This window comes from Hyla sarda, chromosome 7 (genome assembly GCF_029499605.1).
Source record: "Hyla sarda isolate aHylSar1 chromosome 7, aHylSar1.hap1, whole genome shotgun sequence".
In the NCBI taxonomy this organism is placed as follows: domain Eukaryota; kingdom Metazoa; phylum Chordata; class Amphibia; order Anura; family Hylidae; genus Hyla; species Hyla sarda.
Window position 1 is genome coordinate 208,182,912 of NC_079195.1, and position 18,826 is coordinate 208,201,737.

Here is an 18,826-nt window from a genome sequence, read left to right on the forward strand (position 1 = left end):
CTCCCAGCATGCCCGGACAGCCTTCGGCTGTCCGGGCATGCTGGTAGTTGTAGTTTTGCAACAGCTGGAGGCACACTGGTTGGGAAACACTGCACTATAGAGAAAATTTGTCATGTTGCACACATATTACCTTTGCTGATATACTTGGCGCAGGAATAATTATGATACTAAAGTTAGGTTACTGAACATCTTAATCATGATTCTATCCTATCATGGCCATAATCAAACTGTGACGTGAAAATACAAGTGTACCAAAGGCGGTGGTGTGACAATAATGACTGTGATACAAAATACAGATAAGGAACCTAGTGACGTCACAGCACAAAGAGATAAAGAAAAGAATGACGTCACAGTGCAAAGAAATAAAGAAAAGAATGATGTCACAGTGCAAAAGATAAGGAAGGAACCTAGTGATATCACAGCACAAAGAGATAAAGAACAGTGATGTCACAGTACAGAGATAATAAACAGTAACGTCACAGTGCAAAAGATAAGGAAGGAACCTAGTGATATCACAGCACAAAGGTAAGGAACATAGTAATATCACAGGGCAAAGAGATAAAGAGAGCAATGATGTCACAGTGCAAAGATGATAAAGTGATTTCACCGCACAAAGAGATATAGAACAGTGATGTTACAGTCACTGTTCAGGGATAATACACACAGTGATGTCACAGTACAGGGATAATATACACAGTGATGTCACAGTTCAGGGATAATACACACAGTCATGTCACAGTACAGGGATAATACACAGTGATGTCACAGTACAGGAATAATACACAGTGATGTCACAGTACAGGAATAATACACACAGTGATGTCACAGGACAGGAATAATACACACAGTGATGTCTCAGTACAGGGATAATACCCACAGTGATGTCACAGTACAGAGATAATACACACAGTGATGTCACAGTACAGAGATAATACACACAGTGATGTCACAGTACAGAGATAATACACACAGTGATGTCACAGTACAGGGATAATACACACAGTGATGTCACAGTACAGGAATAATACACAGTGATGTCACAGTACAGGGATAATACACAGTGATGTCACAGTACAGGGATAATGCTCACAGTGATGTCACAGCACAGGGATAATACACACAGTGATGTCACAGTACAGGAATAATACACAGTGATGTCACAGTACAGGGATAATACACAGTGATGTCACAGCATAGGGATAATACACAGTGATGTCACAGTACAGGGATAATACACAGTGATGTCACAGTACAGGGATAATACACAGTGATGTCACATTACAGAGATAATACACACAGTGATGTCACAGTACAGGGATAATATACACAGTGATGTCACAGTACAGGGATAACATACACAATGATGTCACAGTACAGGTATAATACACAGTGATGTCACAATACAGGGATAATACACAATGATGTCACAGTACAGGGATAATGCACGCTGTGATGTCACAGTACAGGGATAATATACTCAGTGATGTCACAGTACAGGGATAATACACAGTGATGTCACAGTACAAGGATAATATACACAGTGATGTCACAGTACAGGGATAATACACACAGTGATGTCTCAGTACAGGGATAATACACATAGTGATGTCACAGTACAGGGATAATACACACAGTGATGTCACAGTACAGGGATAATACACACAGTGATGTCACAGTACAGGAATAATACACAGTGATGTCACAGTACAGGAATAATACACAGTGATGTCACAGTACAGAGATAATATACACAGACATGTCACAGTACTGGAATAGTACACAGTGATGTCACAGTACAGAGATAATATACACAGAGATGTCCCAGTGCAGGGATAATACACACAGTGATGTCACAGTACAGAGATAATAAACAAAGTGATGTCACAGTACAGGGATAATATACACAGTGATGTCACAGTACAGGGATAATACACAGTGATGTCACAGTACAGGGATAATATACATAGTGATGTCACAGTACAGGGATAATACACAGTGATGTCACAGTACAGAGATAATACACACAGTGATGTCACAGTACATGGATAATATACACAGTGATGCCACAGTTCAGAGGTAATGGGAAGAACATGATATACAAAGCAGTTTTCTCTTGATGTCATAGAGTCACTCCAAATAGGAGTCTTGAAAACTGATTGGGAATGTATGCCGAGTGAGAGAACTCTTCAGAAGGAAAGAACACCCATATGTAGACAGTTGTTTCAGGGGTGATTGCTCCTTTGTATAGAGCAGGGTATAGGCTGGTAAGTGAAAGGCCTATCATTGTGGGACTAAACGTATGTCTCTCCTTAAAGCATACCTGCCCTATCACAGAAAAAAATAATGCTTCTATATGTTACTCACATGCAGATTCTTTACACATCTTTTTATGTGTCTAGCTTCTGTATTTGGCTTAAAATTCCCTCTGTTCTTCTTTTCACTCATTCTGACATCCACTGCTCAGGAAGGGGCATGTCCCAGGCAAGCACTGATCCCGCTCTCACTCACCATGCATTCACTTCCTCCCTGAGTCTGCTGTGCTGGGTCACTTCATTTAGTTACTACAGACTGCGCTGTAACCCCCTTCTGTCTGTATTCAGACAGGAGTCTGATAGACAGGACAGGAGTGAGCACAGAGGAGTCCTAGTCCCGCCCTCACTTCCTGGACTTTTCCCCAGCCTGTGCTTCAGCTGGGACAAAGATGATGCTGCAGCCGGACAGGATTATGTTCTGGATGGTATGGGGACCTCTAGTGGTCTCTTTTTATAAGCCATGATTTATATAAAGATGAGCTAAAAAACTTTTATAGTGAAGTTTATGAGGAAGGTTAATGTTTTGCCAAGATGTACAACATCTAAAACGTTTTTTTATTCTGACAGTGCCCATTTAATGTGGATGTCATAAAGACGAGTGGAGACTTATAGGCCATTCGCTCTTCTGGGAATTCTGGGAAGAAAGAATATGCATAGCAGTTCTCACACAACCTTTTTCATGGCTACAAACCCAATGATGTCACAGTATAGAGATAATAAACAGTGATGACACAGTGCAGAGATATTAAACACAATGATGTCACAGTACACAAGTAATTCTGGAGTAATTAACAGTGATGTCATGGTGCAGAGATTATAAACATGGTGATGTCACAGTATTGGTATAATAAACTCAGTGATGACACTACAAGGCAAAGGGATATTAGAGATTTCACAATCTATTGTATAATAAACACAGTGTATGACAATGGATCAATAATACAGGATTTTTACAATCCAGTGGTAGGTATTTGATTTCTGTACACAGATATGATCAATAATAATAATACATAAATAAATAAATGAATACAATTATGATAAAATAAATAAATAAAATAAACAGAATTAATTGTATTTTATAAATAATAAATGTTGATGATGCAGCAAAGAACGTAGCAGCACAGAAATAATATATATATTATAATCCACAGACGTCACAGAACATGGATAATTCACACAGTGGTGTCACAGTGTATGGGTGATAAACTATGTAAAGTTATTCTTCGACCCCTTAAAGGGGTACTCCGGCCCTAATACATCTTATCCCCCATCCAGGGGATAGGGGATCAGATGTCTGATCGCAGGGGTCCCGCCGCTGGGGACTGTCATTGCGCACCCACCTATGTGAGCTCTCTGCAGCGCTGGAGGCTCCGAGTGTGCAGTGTGACGACCACGGGGCCAGAGTCGTCACGCTGAAAACTCGGAGCCTCCAGCACTGCGTAGAGCTCACAAAGGTGGGTGCGCAATGACAGTACCCAGCGGCGGGACCCCCGCAATCAGACATCTTATCCCCAAGATGTATTAGAGCCGGAGTACCCTTTAAGGATGCAGCTATTTATTGTGTTCCAAGAGCCATAACTATTACTTTTTCTCATGTGGGGCAAGATTTTTCTTTTCTGTTTTTACACTCTTTACCATATTTATGTGGATTTTGATGTTTTACTGTTTTTACACAATAATGCTGAAAAATATATCTATTTTTACATCACCATATTTTGAGAGCTATAACTTTTATAGATTCTTTTACATTTCTGTATAAGGGTTTGTTGAGTGTTTTGCAGTTTGTTACGCTTCAGGCATCTTAGGGGTGACATTGGGTCCTAGCTGTTGCAGCATAGTGTCATCTGTAATATAAAGCATCTCCACCACCCCTTGCCATACATTTACTGAGTTTTTAGCTGACAACATAGCAGTACACACAGTCACAGTGTCACAGTGTAGCTATCGCATGTTGCATGATCTTGCTGGTAAAACTGTGACATTATTGGCCATCTTATTCAAATGGGTTCTTACAGTATGCTCATGCAATCACTGTTGTGATGAGTGTGTCCTTTTTTTGCTCTGACAGAAGCTCCCGTCCCTCCTGTTCAGCTGCAGCATAGCCCGCCACTATGACAACAATCAGACAAATCAGGAGGCGTTGATGACTGGACAATCATGTTTGGTCTTAGCGTCCACACCCTCCTTAGCTGGTCTTTTTATGTTGCGCTCTGTCTCTATTTCAGTGCCCGTGATACAAGAAACTTTCCTGATCTCTGCCTCTGGTTTGCTATTCTCCTGTGTATATTCTTGGCCTGTTTTTTGACTATTCTATTGCATTCTGCTTCTGTACCGCACCACTCTCTCTGTTATCGATTTGGCTTGCTCGACCCTGTTTATGCTACTATTGCTGCTCTGTTGTGTGTTAACCTTATTGTACCATGACCTCTTCTCTGACTTCCATACTTTGTTGTTTGTTACTTTGACCTCGCTACGCCCTGCACCTTAGTAGTGTAGGGACCAGCACTTTGGTAGGGGCCACTCTATTAAAGGAAAACTGTCATCCTCTTCACCCATACTAAACCCATTTCACTGGGTTATAGTGTGAGTGAACAGGAGTCTGTCGAGGGGTCACTGGCTAAGATATGTCCCCCAGAAGATCCTCTGCTAAATTCAGTGATTCGTGCACAGGAGGTGGGGCTCCGACCACTACATTTACATATTCATTGTCTATGACTCCACATCCTAGGGGAGTCACAGACAATGAATATGTAAATTGAGTGGGTGGAGCCCTGCCCCTTATATGTGATTCACTGAATTAAGCAGAGGATATTCTGAAGGACACATCTCAGGACCTACTGGACATATTTAAGTAATTGACCCCTCGTTGGAATCCTGTTCACTCACACATACCCCATTGTATTGCATTTAGTGTGGGTGAACAGGCAGACAGTTTTCCTTTAAGGAGGTGAGCACCCCAATAGGCAGATACAGAGGGTGTGAGTCAGTTCAGGGCCGCACTTATCTCTGCCCAGCATGAGAATTGTTAAATCAGACCCTACCCGATCTTGAACACAGCTGCGCTACATCTTACAAGTGCAGTGCTCTTGCATCAGAAGGATACCCGGCACAAGTTAACCCAACTCCAATGTGAGATGAGCACCTACAGTATGCATAACTGCTCCCCTTACTCTATTGTACATTAACTAGGCCCGGTGCTCTCACACCCATGCTGGTAAATGTGAGGTGAACGGCAATACATACTGTATTGTATGCATCATCACTCACCCGCCTCAGAAGGAGAATGGCACACTATGCCAGTAGGGAAGGATGCCATGCCAAATGTGTAGCCTAATACCACCAACCTGTTTGGCAGCTGGTCCATTAGAGCAAATGGTGCCAAGTAGTTGACTTACCATTGGCATTGAAAGCATATTGGTGCTACTGCGCCTTGAAAACACATCAGGGCATAGTCAAATGGAAAATATAAAGCAGCCCAGAAAAGTCAAGGCCAAGCCAACAGGCTCAACTACCACCGATGCTGTATTGACCAGGTCATGGCGGTCCTAGCCATATATGCCACCAATGTGTATTACGACACAGCACCGTTTAACAAACATTAGCAGAACATTGGAGAAAGAGGTTGAGCTGTAAAAAAAAAAAAGATTTACAAAAATACAAAAATTGAAGAATCAAAGAAAGAAGAAGCAAACCGCATAAGATTTACAACGTTCCATCTCTGGGTTATGTTGTTACAGATGTTTTTGTAGTCAAACTCTAAACCCAACTCACTTTCTTTTTTATGTATATATATGAGAAAAGACCGCACGTTTAAAGATAGACTTCCTATAAATTATCGGGATTTGTTGACATATTTTATTTAGTGACCACAGAGTAGTCTTCAATCCTCGTACTTTTTTATAGTTCTGTGGGGGGGGGGGGTGACCATGCAGTGTCCTCTTGAAGGCTGCCAAGGTAAATGAGATGGAAAGGAGACATTGCATGCCCTATTAGCAGCCACTGATCTCCGCAAGAATTTAGCGTTACATTTCTTCAGGGCTAATCATGTAACATGAAAGAGACGTCCATGTAACAAAAAATAAAAATAAAATAAAAAAAGAAGCTTTGCCACAGATTTGTGTTACACATTATAATAAACGGCACACAGGAGGAATTAAATAAACAGCGCGCAAAGTCAGCACAGACATACGGATGTAGTAACAATGAACTAATACAATTATTTATTTTGAAACCAGATGGCGATGGATTTTATGACTTGGAGCTTTTCGAAAACTCAATCGGCTCATAATGTGTTTGGGGCGAAATTCATTATACGGTGATAAATGACGAAGATTTCTTGGTAGAAGAAAAAGACTTCAAGGCCGCAAGTTTTTTATATATAGGAAACCAGTTGACATCTTCAGTATAAACATGGAGTATAATAGATAATTTGCATAACAATTTTATAAGAAGCTTATAATAACATTGTGTATTGAAACTGTGATCAGGGCTGGTGCAAGGATTTTTGTCACCCTAGGCAAAAGCAAATTTTTCCGCCCCCTTGACTCCTCACATTGGCTTGCCCTACCTTACTACTGGGGTGACACACTGTAACAAACTTGCTCCTCCTCATGCTGCTGGCTGAGTGAGTGGTTTGGATACTGGTTGTCTAACTTTCTTGTGGCAAGCAAAGCGGCACAGGTGGGTGCAGATGGTATAACACATACAGCAGGTTTTGAGTGAGAGAGTGCAGTGTAACCCCTTGGGAGTTCTTTTGCCTTGCTGGGACTTGTGGGCTTTACACCTAACATATTAAGGCTGCATTAACACCTCGTTTTAAGCCTACGGTTGCTGGATCTGGCTGGGGGAGGAGAAAACCGGGTGCTCCCATAGCCCAGCCAGACCGGCGCTGAAATCCATTTACTATATTGAGCCAACCGGAGTCAATCGGTGACTCCGGTTGGCTCATTTTTGAGCCAACAGTATCCGGTTTCTGTATCCGGTTTCCTTACCTATACTATGGTTTTAGGTCCAGTCACAAAACCAGATACGGGTCAAAAATGAGCCGACCGGAGTCACTGTTTGACTCCGGTTGGCTCATTAAAGTAAATGGATTTCAGCGCCGGTCCGGCTGGGGTACAGGAACGCCTGGTTTTCCCCTCCCCCAGCCGGATCCAGCACCTGTACAGTGCAAACGAGGTGTGAATGCAGCCTAATACTGACTTTTAAGACGGGTAGATGAATCCTGGTAGATAGGGTTCTGTCAAGGTACTGAAGCCTTCTCCGCAGGGGCATGAACTTCCATCGTGTGAGTAATCCTTGCAGAATGACCAAAGAGATTAGATTTAAGCTAGGCCTCAGAGCACATGACACACAGCACACCTGAGCCGAACTGTAGCTCAGGAGCCACCAGACTGGCATAACTCCTCCCCCACTACACTACATAGAGGAGACTTTAGGGGTTCCTATTGGCAGGCAGGGTCACATGGGTTTCACTCCTCTCATTTAAGGGTACAGTAACACAGAAAAACATATATCAGTAACAGAATTAATTTAGGAAAATATATTATATTGCTATAGAATGTAAACATAATTAATTCGACTACAAGTCTCTAGTGGGCCCAAAACCTTGTGCTGCTAAGCTGCCTGAAGCCACGGGACAGCCATTGGTGCTGGGACACCACAAATACATATGTAATATATGCAATGTACTGGATTTCCTCCTTGCATTTTACATGCAGGCATTGTATGTTTGCAGGTGACTTAAAGGGATTATCCAGGGAAATTTTTTTTATATATATATCAACTGGCTCCTGAGAGTTAAACAGATTTTTAAATTACTTGTATAAAAAAAAAATCTTAATCCTTTCAGTTCTTATGATCTGCTGAAGTTGAGTTGTTCTTCTCTGTCTAAGTGCTCTCTGATGACACGTGTCTCAGGAACTGTCCAGAGTAGAAGCAAATCCCCATAGCAAACCTCTTCTACTCTGTGCAGTTCCCGAGACCAGCAGAGATGTCAGCAAAGAGCACTGTTGCCAGACGGAAAAGAACAACTCAACTTCAGCAGCTGATAATTATTGGAAGGATTAAGATTTTTTTTAATAGAAATAATTTACAAATCTGTTTAACTTTCTGGAGCCAGTTGATATATATAAAAAAAAGACTGCACCTCTAGACTGCACCTTAAGAAATAACTAATGGAAAATTGCAGCGAGCAATGTCCTTTTCTAGCAGTGACACGGGATGAATATTACAGATGCTTTGAAAAGCTGTGTCTGCAATAAACTGATTACAGGAACATCTTTATAACACCCACAGACTGGAAAAAGAAGACACCACTTCAGGGGAAGACCATGTGTGTTACTGTCTGAGGAGCTTCATTTTGGAATGTCTGTGTGGTCTAACATATGTTGGAAAAACCTGGATGATTAAAAACTCCAGATTCACCTAACCCAAAAAAATGTAAGAAAAAAGGCTGAGTCGTGTGCGGTTCTGGTGAGTCACCCGTGTCCGTATCAAAAGAACGGAGTCGCAGAACTTTCAAGGATTTTAAGACAGAATCGTATCTTGTTCACAAAGATATTTTCTCAAAGATTTTCCGTATTAAGGAAATGTTACATTTTATGAACTGTATTTTAGAGTAAAATTACTGCCTGTATATTTATACACAAAGGGGTACGCCACTGCCCCAGTGTTCGGAACATTTTGTTCCCGAACACTGGGTGCAGGCTGCGGGCTGCATGATGTCACGGGCACGCGCCTGGTGATGTCACATCACGCCCCCCTCAATGCAAGTCTATGGGAGAGGGCGTGGCGGATGCCACGCCCTCTCCCATAGACTTGCATTGAGAGGGGAGTGGTGTGATGTCACGACCACCGCAACCCGCACCCAGCAAAGCAAAAATAGTGTCCAGTTTGGAAACTGCCACTTGCCTGTAGAAGAACCTGACTTGTTTTTGGGAACTGGCTACTTCCTGTTTATGTTACCTCCCTCAGACTACAATCCACAGTATCCTTTGTTTCAAGGTGGGAGGTGACTTATTTCCCTTCCAAACGTCAGTCGCCTCACCTATTGCAGCACAGCCATGCTCTCTTTGATCCCATGACTTGCCCAACATCACAGATTACATCACATGTTATAATCAACGCAATATAATAGCATACTTTGGTAGTGCAATTATTGGGTAAAGTTGTAAAGATAGTCACTTCAGATCACTGGGCACTCTGGGACTTAATAATGTAGCTGTTATGGCTTAACTTGACTTTATGCTGACTTTTGTAGACAACTAACACATGGACTGGGTTATCAGAAGAACTTCACTCTCGCTGTCCTTGACTTGTGCTATGGGGTCTTTTCGGCTCTCAGGCTCTTCTCCCCACAACTGGACTTGGGCTGACTTGACCTGGATGGCAGGACGCTTGCGATTTAGTGTAGTTGCTTGAAACCTGACTTTTCCTCAGACTCCACACCACACTCTGAATCTACATTGTCCTTCTCCTAGACCTTCTTCCCCTTTCTAGACAGACCAGGAAGCTTAGGGCCGGTGACCCTAATTGGCCACAGTAATCACATGACTCCTCTGCAACCTTTCCCTTAAAGACACAGTATACTTTATACAAGATGAACAACATACAATGGCATAAAACATGGAACAATAAATAAAAAATTAAATAACAAGTTTCCTGGAGCTGTGGGCTGAAACAGACACCTGAGGCAACATCTACCTGACAGGGCAGGCCGAGTAGAATGTTCTGTACTGGGTCACCACAACACTATATGCCAAATTGTTCAGGAGCTGAAAGGTCAACAATGTATTTCTGGGAAGGTAGACTTTTGGAGTAGATGCACACTATATTTGCATATTTGGTCCCTATGATCAGTGGGACCATTTGAGACGCTCCACCAAAGTTATGGCCCAAATGCTTGCAGTTGTATGCCTATAATGTTGAACACCTTATAAAATACATTTTATACACTTGCATATAAAATCGCAGTACTGTAGAATACCTCTGAGGCAGTAACATCCCGGCTCGAAGAACATATGTCTGCCAAGTGAAAGTTAAATTTCTCCTCCTATACTCCAAACGTGATCCCCACACATGGTGTAAACCAAACTTTAATATGTTTATTGGAATATTTTAGTAGTTACGAAGAATTATTTTAAAAATGACCCTGCTATATGGACATGGATTGTAAAGGCAATGAAAGAGTAGCGAAAATGTAATACTGTAAAATATTAATCAGTTTTATCTCATTTTAAACATTCCGATTAATTAAAGGGGTTCTCCGGTTAGCAAAATGATTCATATTTTGTCCCCTCATGACTGGACCAACTGTATTCTAATATACACTTATTACCTATACTGGGCCGTTCCCTGTTGGAATATGCTGTGACAGGCAGGAAGTGAAGAACAACCTATCCTGCTATCCTAACCTAACCTGCTATCCTCTGTCATATCTGTTTCCTCTTTCCACTCATCCCCAACCCCCCCCCCCCCCCCCCCAAACAGAGAAAGAGATCATGTGACACTTTGTAGCGGCCTTCAGCGTCCTTGCCTTGTAAGCCACTCCCTGTTCTGACATCATACCGACAAGCCACACCCCCTTTAGCATCATCCAACCAAATCACCCCCTCTCTATCATAGCTAATAAAGCCACGCCCCTTCTCAGTAGTCCGACCCCTGCCTTTAAAAAACGTATCCCCTATCCTGCAGATAGGGGATAAGTTTTAATGTACTGAAGTTCCCCTTGAAATGAGTCAGGTCTCATGTAGTGATGGAATTGGAGTTTTGGTAATGTTTTCTTTACCCAGACCAAAATTTTAGTTTACCCAACAAGAGGGCCTGGTTGGGAAATACTGCAACACTGAATGGTTTACTGATGACCATCCTGGCACCAAGCACCCGAAGCACTTGCCCAGCAGTCCCATCACCATCTATACATAGCAGCTGAAGTGGATGGAGGGGTCATAAATGAAATGGATAGGGATCAGCGTACAGATTCCAGCCATTTCCTCCCCATCCCTCCATTTCATGGTCTCCTATAAATTAAAACTCTTATTAGTTTAGCAACATTTATTTGAACCTGTACAACCCCTTTCAGCTCCATGGGTCCTGCTGCCCTCCCATAAATCACTGGGGCTGAAGTCTGGATAGTCATGGTAGAAGACGTTATCGGTGGTAGCACTGAGCGGAGATGACATTGTGGAGATCTTTCTGCTTTGGGAACCTCTATGGGGCAGCGTGGGATTCTCTGCTCTCGCTGATACTCAAGAAGAGATGAAATACTGTGGACAGCTGAAATCTATGGCAAATGGCGTCCCAGTGAAACTGAACAAGGGTTTTGCCTGCATAGTGTGGGTTCCTAAATATTTCCAGAGCACAGGTCAAAGGTTCAGGACAGCAGACCCAGCTGTACACGCCATTTCTGAAATGCTTTCTCTCAATTTGTGGAGACATTTTTCTTAGATTATTCAGCATTATGCAGCTTATTCGTCATCGTGCTTGGTGGGATTCTGGAGTTATGCACTCTCAATTTAGTTAGAAGAGAGACAGACTAAAAGGGGTATTCCAGGATTTTTTTTATTTGACTATGCTACAGGGACTGTAAAGTTAGTGTAGTTCAAAATACAGTGTCTGTACCTGTGTTTCATGGTGGTCTCGCAATTCTTCTGTGATCTTTGCCCCAATGTTTATTTTTAAAAGCATACAAAATGAGTGTCATCTCTGGTTTTCCCAGGTTGCAGTGCGGCCCAAGACATTACATCACTAGTCAGGTGATCAGAGGGAGCCTGTCTGCTTTAATGGGTGGAGCCACCACTAGTGGAAAGGAGATCATTCTGCATGGAATTGTAGTTTTGCAAAAGCTGGAGGCACCCTGGTTAGGAAGCACTGGTCTATTGTTCACAGCCCCGCATGATAGGCAGCTCAGGTGTGCTTCAGTGGGTTGGGTGGCTTAATTCTGGGTGGGAGAAAAGTGACCTCACACTTACAAATAAGTAATCCTCCACTTGTAGTTGGAGGAAGGGATCTCCAACAAGAAATAGCCATTTCACAAAAAGAAATCAACACAGTCATTTAACCCCAAGACAAGCATGGACGCTTCCTAAGCATGTCCATTACTGTCTGACAGGTAAGTACTAAAACCACCTTATGGTGGATAACCCCTTTAAGCACATGCTGTGTGAACCTTCACTTGAAGAAATTCTACGCACACTTTTGCAACCATTTACTAGTAATGAAGTTTCCTACTCTTTCGTGTCTAAAGGCTGCACAGACTTTGAAGGTTGCCATGGTAACAGACAGCAAACAAGCCCTGTGTAGTCTGATCCTACAGACACGCTCTGCTCTCTTACATCTGTACCCTATGTTTTGCTAAATTCAGAAATGTATATTAGCAAGAATTACAGGACAGGTAAAAATAAATGCACCTGTGGAATCAGAATACACAGAGCTTGCTTGTTGTCTGATACCATGGAGACACATAGTTCTTCATTGGAGCTGTAGACAAAAAACTGTTGGATATTTTTATTCAGGACTATTTTCAAAATTCTTCCGTTTGTATTGTAGATGTTTTGGGACAGTAAAGCAAATTATTGTGATGTTGGATGTGCCTTTAAAGTAAATGTAAGGGGGAAAAAAAATTGTGAGAAAATATGGAATTGCTCAAAGGGGTACTCCACCCCTAGACATCTTATCCCCCTATCCAAAGGATAGGGGATAAGATGTCTGATTGTGGGGGTCCCACCACTGGGGACCCCCACAATATAGCATGTGGCACCCACCTGTTTCTGCTCCGGAAGCGCTGGAGGGTCTGGGTCCTGACCACCGGAACGGAAGTCCGTGACGTCACGACTCCGCTCCCATGGGATGTCACGCCCCGTCCCCTCAATGCAAGTCTATGGGAGGGGGCGTGACGGCCGTCACGCCCCCTCCCATAGACTTGCATGGAGGGGACGGGGCGTGACGTCACATGGGGGCGGAGTCGTGACGTGACGGACTTCGGTTTCAGAGTACCCCTTTAAGTAGCAACATGCTATGATATTGGGAAGTGTTTACAATTTTAGTAGTCTCAATATTTTGGGGAAAAAAAACCTTCTAGGATCTTTAAGATGTAGGAGAATTCTCCGAGTTTATATCCATGAGGCAGTGAGGCTCTTTCTGTGTTATTTTTCCGTTCTCGCGGTCTGCAGCTGGACTTGCATCTACAGCGCTCAGTCTTTAATTTGTGGTTTCTCATCCTGTATTTAGTGAGTCTGCTGTTGTTTTTGGTGTGTGACAGAAGTAGGATCCTCAACGACCATAATCATACATTGTTTCCTTTAATGTACTCGTATGCAGACAAGTCAAGTTGTTCATGCCGAGAGCTAAGAGGCTGGATCCAGGTTTAGAGTAGACATACACCTAGCTATGAATAGTGTTTCTCCACAATGCTCTCATAATGTTCTGCTGGGTCCCCCACATAGACCCCTCAAATCCTTCATCCGGTTACTCCTCTTTTCAGTTTGCTTTCACTCTGTTTTGTCATACATGCACTGACTCCTGGTCACTTAAAGGGGTACTCCGGTGGAAAACTTTTTTTTTTTTTTAAATCAACTGGTGCCAGAAAGTTAAAGAAAAACTCCGGAATATAAAAATTGTCGCCCATAGTGCCGGCAGTAAAAAAATAAAGATGTACATACCTTCCTCCGCTCCCCCGGGGCCTCCGGTAACTGGCTCCGGTCTCTGCCACGATCCTCTTCCTGGTTGCCGGTGGTCAAATGAATCATACTGCGCTCAGCCAATCATCAGCCGCAGCGAAGTCCGACTCAGCCGGCGATAGGCTGAGCGGCAGTGTGAAAACCCTTTAGGACACAAAATTCTTCACTACACTGGCACCTGCGGCCAGGGCCGAAAACGTCACACTGCCGCTCAGCCTATCGCCGGCCAAGTCGGACTTCGCTGCGGCTGGTGATTGGATGAGTGCAGTATGACTCTCCGACCACCGGCAACCAGGAAGAGTATCACGGCGGAGACCGGAGCCGGTTACCGGAGGCCCCGGGGGAGCGGAGGAAGGTATGTACTTCTTTATTTTTTTACTGCCGGGACTATGGGGGACAATTTTTATATTCCGGAGTTCACCTTTAAGCAGATTTGTAAATTACTTCTATTAAAAAATCTTAATCCTTCCAGTACTTAATAGCTGCTGAATGCTACAGAGGAAATTATTTTCTTTTTGGAACACAGTGCTCTCTGCTGACATCACAAGCACAGTGCTCTCTGCTGACATCTATGTCCATTTTAGGAACTGTCCAGAGCGGCCAATGATTAAGTGCACCAACCAGTGAATCTGCTAACCATGTCCACTGGAAGTGCACTACAAGATAAATGACTAAGCCAGCGCAGACAACATAAACATAAAACACACTGCGCACGCAACTTTGCAGGTGCACACCAGTTAATAAATCCCCCCCAATGAGACAGCTTCAGACTACAGGTTCCATGTGGCTGCTCTAAGACATGTCTCCAAATGCAGTTTACAGCAACTTGGGAAAGATATTAAAGGGGTACACCGGTGGAAACCTTTTTTTTTTTTTTTATCAACTGGTGCCAGAAAGTTAAACAGATTTGTAAATGACTTCTATTAAAAAATCTTAATCCTTCCAGTACTTATTAGCTGCTGAATGCTACAGAGGAAATTATTTTCTTTTTGGAACACAGAGCTCTCTGCTGACATCATGACCACAGTGCTCCCTGCTGACATCTCTGTCCATTTTAGGAACTGCATATGTTTGCTTTGGGGATTTTCTCCTGCTCTGGACAGTTCTTAAAATGGACAGAGATATCAGCAGAGAGCACTGTGCTCATGATTCCGCAGAGAGCTCTGTGTTCCAAAAAGAAAATATTTTCCTCTGTAGTTTCAGCAGCTAGTAAGTACTGGAAGGATTAGGATTTTTTAATAGAGGTAATTTACAAATCTTTTTAACTTTTTGGCACCAGTTGATGAAAAAAAAAAAAAAAAAAAAGGTTTTCCACCAGAGTACCCCTTTAAATAGCCAATCCAAGAGTGCTCCCAAGCTTTATAAAGACCCTACCCTTATCACTCTGTACTTGAGCAAGCATATGGTTTCTGCTGTCTGCAGAGGTGTTTGATCCGGCTTCTATTATTACTAACCCGGCCGGCATATTAGACCACATATAATCAACCCAACCTCTCCCCATTGACCATTTATGATTATTCTCCAACTGCTTTAGATACACCAGGAGGCAGTATCAATGTGTCAGGCAGGAAAGGTAGCCAGTGCATGGATTAAAGGGGTACTCCTCTGGAAAACATTATTTTTTAAATCAACTGGTGCCTGAAAGTTAAACAGATTTGGAAATTACTTCTATTTAAAAATGTTAATCCTTCCAGTACTTATCAGCTTCTGTATGTTACACAGGAAGTTCTTTTCTTTTTGAATTTCTTTTCTGTCTGACCACTGTGCTTTCTGCTGACACATCTGTCCATTTTAGGAACTGTCCCAAGTAGGAAGCAAATCTCCATAGCAAACCTATCCTGCTCTGGACAGTTCCTAAAATGGACAGAGGTGTCAGCAGAGAGCACTGTAGTCAGACAGAAAGGAAATTCAAAAAGGAAAGAACTTCCTGTGCAGCATATAACAGCTGATAAGTACTGGAAGGATTAAGATTTTTAAATAGAAGTAATTTACAAATCTGTTTAACTTTTTGGCACCAGAGGAGTACCCCTTTAATCCATGCACTGGCTACATTTCCTGCCTGACACATTGATACTGCCTCCTGGTGTATCTAAAGCAGTAGCTTAAAACTATGGCCCTCCAGATGTTGCAAAACTTCAACTCCCTGCATGCCCGGACAGCCAACAGAGTTGAAGTTTTGGAACACCTGAAGGGCCACAGTTTGAGACCACTGATCTAAAGGGTAGCAACCTGAGATCTCCCTATGAGCAAGTCTTTACCTTGTGGAGGGTTAAAGGGATACTCCGCTGGAAAACTTTTTTTTTTTTTTTAAATCAACTGGTACCAAAAAGTTAAACAGATTTGTAAATTACTTCCTTTTAAAAATCTTAATCCTTCCAGTACTTATCAGCTGCTGCATGCTCCACAGGAAGTTCTTTCTTTTCTGAATTTCCTTTCTGTTTCACCACAGTGCTCTCTGCTGACACCTTTGTACATGTCAGGAACTGCCCAGAGTAGGAGCAAATCCCCATAGCAAACCTCTCCTGCTCCGGACAGTTCAGCATACAGCAGCTGAAAAGTACTGGAAGGATTAAGATTTTTAAATAGAAGCAATTTACATATCTGTTTAACTATCTCTCATCAGCTGATTTAAAAAAAAATTCCAACTGAGTACCCCTTTAAGTGTGAAGAATGCCATATACTCTGTTCCCTGCTTTAGCCACGGTCCCGCATAGCGCTAACGCAACGTATTTAACGGTCAACAAAATCTGCTGTGCAGCTGGAAATACGCTGCGTATTCTGCGATGAGTATACACAGAAGGGTAAGCCGGCAGCAGCCCTGTGTGTTCAGTGTGGTTTGGGGGTGGGGCCAATCGATTGCACAGCACATTTTGCACAGCGTGAAATACACCGTAGGATCGAAGGGACCGTAGCCTTAAACTTCAGTCAGTCTTTTTGTGACATGCAAGTTAGAGGGAGTGGCACCCTCTGTAGCCGTGCACCCCTCCCTGTTTCACAGGAGGTTTTTAAATTGATAGTGGATCCTGCATGTCACCCAGTCAGAGGCCATATGCCCAGCAGAGGTGAGTAGATTAAGCATGTTAGGGTCCCATCCGACAAGAGGCCACCTCCACGTGTTGGATGGGGGACACGTTTTGATCAAAAAGTTCGATAAGAGCCTCCATTTTTTTTACCAAGACTGCTGCTGCAACCTACTTTTTTGTAATCTTTTAGTGACCCAATGGGTCCACTACACATGTTGGCCTCATTACAGTCCTGTCTTCTGTTGGGGAATTCAAACAAACCAGCGTAACATGGTAACAGACTACAAACAAACCAGCGTAGTCTGATCCCGAAGCCATATTTGTAAAAGTAATTTTTTCCCCTCATTTTGGATGTATTGGGACAAAAATAGTTGTAAAGGTGAATCTTACCTTTAAATGACTTTAAAAGATTAAGGGGGAGATTGGTCAAAACCTGTCCAGAGGAAAAGTTGCTGAGTTGCCCATAGCAACCAATCAGATCGCTTCTTTCATTTTTCAGAGGCCTCTTCTAAAATGAAAGAAGCGATCTGATTGGTTTGCTATGGGCAACTCAGCAACTTTTTCTCTGGACAGGTTTTGATATATCTCCCCCCTAAGACTTTAGGATTAAACTCTGACTGGTTTCTACAAGCCATAATGTATACAGAGAAGAGAGTAATACTTATCATCTCATCACTGGTCTGGGCCTCTTATTGTGTACCTCTGCCCCCTTTCTCCCCTTGTGATGTCATCCTTAGAGGCAGGGCTGCACCAGTGATGAGATGGTAAGTATCACTATCTTCACTGTATATTTTATACAGTCATATTAATGGCTGTATAATGTAAACATTCCCCCCAGAAATTAACTAGCACTGCTCAGGAGCACTAATTAACACCTTCTTTGCTAGGCTGGCACATAACACTCAGCCCAGCAAGATGTTATGGTAAAGCACAGAAGTCACTGGTTTACTGTGACAAAACAAGTTAAGTCGCATTGCGCAGCAGCGGAACTTAACCCTTTTAATGTCATTTCGCGGCAAACAATTTACCAAACTTTACCAAAGTTCAGACAACTCGATGAGCAGAACTTTCCAAAAACTCACTTAACTCTAGTCCACACTATCTGTAGGGAAATTATAAAAAGGTGATCTATCTGCTTTACATCTAGCTTGAGATACAGTACATGGATCAAACATATAAAACAATAGCTACAAATGTTAGATGAGTCAATTTCACACATTGTACTGTGTGTGACCAACCATAGCCTAGTATAATTTGGCTTAAAAAAAATCTGCAGATTTTTAACGTTATTCTAATTTCTAATCTCACTTAATGCTCTATATATCATAGTTTGATATTTTTTGTATTATATATTATTAATTTATGAATGAATTTATAAGTTTGCTCTATTTTTCTTAAACTAAATTGTATTCCTTATTTCACATAATGTCATATGTGTTATTAATAATAACTTCTACATTATCTGCTTTTTATCATCACTTACAGATTTGTCTTTTTTTGGACCGTTTATTATTATTTTATTAATGCATTTATTAGTTTGTTTTATTTATTACTAATGTATTTATTCTTTTGTATCGTGTCATCTTTATTATTGATACCAACTTCTGCATATCTGTGCATTATTTCCTGCTTGGCCTTTTTTTTTTTTTTTTTAATGCATTTTTTTTTTTTTTTTTTTCGCATGATGTCCTATTTACTATCAAGAATAACTTCTATATTATCTAGGCTTGTTTATTAGCATTTTATTATCACTTATAGTTTTATCTTTTTTTTTGTATGACATCATTCATTTTTAAATGCATTTATTAGTTTG